Consider the following 3,567-nt stretch of genomic DNA (forward strand, 5'->3'; position numbering starts at 1 on the left):
ACACCATGGTTACTTGCTAAAGATAAGACCACAATGTTGTGTTTTCATGCATTATGCAGTATAATTTTACCTTTCTAAAGCTTTGTTTTCCTAAAAACACCTTGGGATCTGACTCATCCCTAAAAAAATACCATGAAATGCCAATGCAGTGGAAATGTTGTGCAGCGTACTAGACATTGTGCACTACTCCAGTAAATAGTACAAGTCTCATCTATCTGGCAATGGGAGATATATCGCAAAGAGTACTTCTGCTCAGCTATTAGCCAGAAGGCTAACAGTAGGCTAGCAAGATTCATAGTAAATAACACTGCATAGGATTGACAGTCCAATAATATAATATTTGGTTTTCTTTCTGTGCAGATTAGAATATTCATATCAGATCTATATTGATAATAAATCTAAATACTCCAGATTTATTTTTTTGTTATAACCTTTAAACATATCTTAGTCTGAGCTCTGGGCTCTGTCATTTTGTGACGGTTTCAGAGATCATGACTTCAGAGATCATGACTCATTATGTTCTCGCTATGACTTGCCCAACTTGTGGCCACCTTGAAACCTCCTCTGTACTCCCACTTGGCAAGTTCTGCCCACACATCTCCGTTTAGCACATCACATGAACCCTTGCCAAGTTTTATGGTGGCCAAGAGCTCCCTTGGCCACCATCTAATTTTGATCATGTTTAAAGGGGGCCCATAAAACAACACATTTTACATATCAATAAAAATGTCTGCTCTAACTATTTACCATTTCTATATTCAATATGGGACTTTTTGTTGCGGAAAAGTAAAACTTTCTATTTCCAAAACATTGTGGAAAGTAACAGTTTAACCAATGAAACAAAACAAAAAATGTGTTTACACCATTAGTAACTTAAAGCAGACATTATATTATTCAAGCCACTGGGCAGACAAACTGCTAACACAACACTGACAAGTCTGCGTTCTCAACTTTTGGTGAGAAAATCGATTTCTAAACTGTTAGCCGATCTGTCAAACACAGAGCATCACAAGCATCATTCTATGTATACTCACTTGAACTTCAGAGAACAGAGCAGAGATATAGATTATAATTGCTGATCAGTTTGTCACTCTGAGTGACTAGCTTAGCATCAGACATGAGTCATTTAGTCGACTGATCATTCAAACATATTGATTGCAGCTTTAACAGAAAATTCCTAATAAAAATAATAATTGGTCAATGTTGTAATTTACTAGGTTTCTATACAACAAACACTTCTTTACAAGAAACTCTTCCCAACACATCTCAGGCTTTGTATCTCATATTAACAGCAGCTACTAGTTAAAGGAAAACAAGCATGTTAATATCATTTTTCGTTAAGCTTTCATTCTAGCCATATCGAAAGGTTTGCAAGTGTGTTATGTTGAAAGTGGTTCTAAAAAAAAGTAGTGGGCTCCCTCTCCTCTCCTCCCTCCTCTTTTTCTCTTTGGACTCCTTCTGGTGGACGGACGGCAAGAAAAGAGAGAAGGGGCATGGAGGGGCGGTAGGGTGGGGGTAAGGAGAGAAGGGGGGGGGTCACTATTGAGTTGTCCACCCACACAGGACCCCCTCTGGTCACCTGCGTGGGTTTGGGCCAAAGGAAAGGCTAGGACCCACACACACACACACACACACACACACACACACACACACACACACACACACACACACACACACACACACACACACACACAAGAACAAAGAACATAAAAGAGGAGCTTTCTAACCTCTAACGTCAAATGTGGCAAAGGATCACTGTTTAAAAGCAATTTAAATTAGGGAGAAACTTCCTGAAAACTACAGAAAGGATAATTGTCAGCATCCTTAAAAGCACTAAACAACAAAGCAGAGCTTTAGCAGTGAGTAAGGCAGCACAGAGATCTAAAAAAAAAGCTGTTGCATTATCTTCAAAAAAGGGCCTAGTTTATCATAATTAACATCGTTCCAGGCTGTCAAACCCGTGAGCCGCAGAAAACAATGCTCTTCAATGTTTTATTGAGGACTTATGGTCAATTACTGGATGTATAATTACGCGAGCTGGGCAGATTCTGTCCTCAGCGTCTCCTCCTACATCCCATCTGCCCTGTGTGTCCAGAGTGTGGGTGACTGAAGTAGCTGCAGGGGGGCGGTGAATGAGGAATTATTGTGGAAAAATGATAAGAAACTTGTGATGTAACAGTCTGAGTTGCACTTCTGCTGTTTGAGCCGATGCTGCAAGAGCAGAATGAGTAGCAGAAGAAGAAAAGAGGGGGAAATATAAAAGTAAAGGACCTCTGTGACATTAGTAAGAGCCCCGAGGTGTTTTAATCTGGCAGAGCTTCCTCCTGGAGAATACAGTGAGCCAGAAGAGGTGAGCAGAATAAAGGGGCAGGCGTGTAGAGTGGTGGAAAGACGAGTATTTTTAGGGTGCACTGTTGTCTGCGGAGGCGAGGGCATGCGGTATCACAGCCAGGTCACATCGCTGAGGGGGGAAACAGCCCTGGCTCTCCACCGAGACGGCAGATAAGGAGGAACAAGAACACTGAGCTGTAGCTCTGTCTCTCAAACACACAATGGTACAAAAAAAACACCCTCCTAACCACAACCACAGGAAGACACACTGCTGCTTCACACTCACACACACTCCCTCATAGATTCTCACAAACCCTCAGAATTATTCAAAGATCACGTCAGAATGAGCCCCTGAGCTCCACAGGTGAAGTTTAAATGATACTTTGCTCTTTTCACACACAAAAAAAACACAATTTTTTGTAGAATCTCTTCACTCAACAGCTCATCTCTGTCTATAGATATTTTTTTGTGTTCTCTGTCTTTTTCCACCTCTATTCTATGGTAGCCCTTTAAAGATGTAAATGCCAGCCGAACAGATGGATGCAGAGAACATCTCATCACTCTGACACCATGTTTATGCAATCACACGCATACACTCCTCGTGCGCACACACACACACACACACACACACACACACATGTACGCTCTAAAGCAAGATGCTGATGGAGATTTCCTCAATCATCAAAGTGTGCACATGATGCAAATACACATACACAAACACTTTTGGTGTTTTGGTGTTTTTGATGAAACCTTCTGTTCGCCTCTTCCTTTGTTTATCAAGTACACACACATGCAAAATATAAAAAAAACAACAACAACACAGACACACATCCACACACATGAATTGAGTCATTCGCCAGACAAGCAGCTGTTACGTAGAGATCTGGGTCCTGACGGCAAAACGCCTCTGACACGCTGATGACGCTTTTGTCGTCCTGAGGAGTTCAACCACACATGCTCAGACTACACAGATTCAGACAATCTGAATATTGTCTGTCGTACAAACCCGGAGAATATCAGTCAAGGCGTGTGAATATTAAATGGTTTCATCTCCCAGAACGATGTATGCACTCGCCAAATGAAACCCTGACTCGCTCCAGGAATATCTTAGTGAGGCTTTGAGGAAAGATCCTTTTTCAACACACAACACCCCCCCCCCCCCCCCCCACCCCCAACCACCACCACCACCACTATACCACCACTACCACCCACCCTTCCAATCAAATCCTCCCTGGC

The sequence above is a fragment of the Labrus mixtus genome, chromosome 8 (assembly GCF_963584025.1).
Source record: "Labrus mixtus chromosome 8, fLabMix1.1, whole genome shotgun sequence".
In the NCBI taxonomy this organism is placed as follows: domain Eukaryota; kingdom Metazoa; phylum Chordata; class Actinopteri; order Labriformes; family Labridae; genus Labrus; species Labrus mixtus.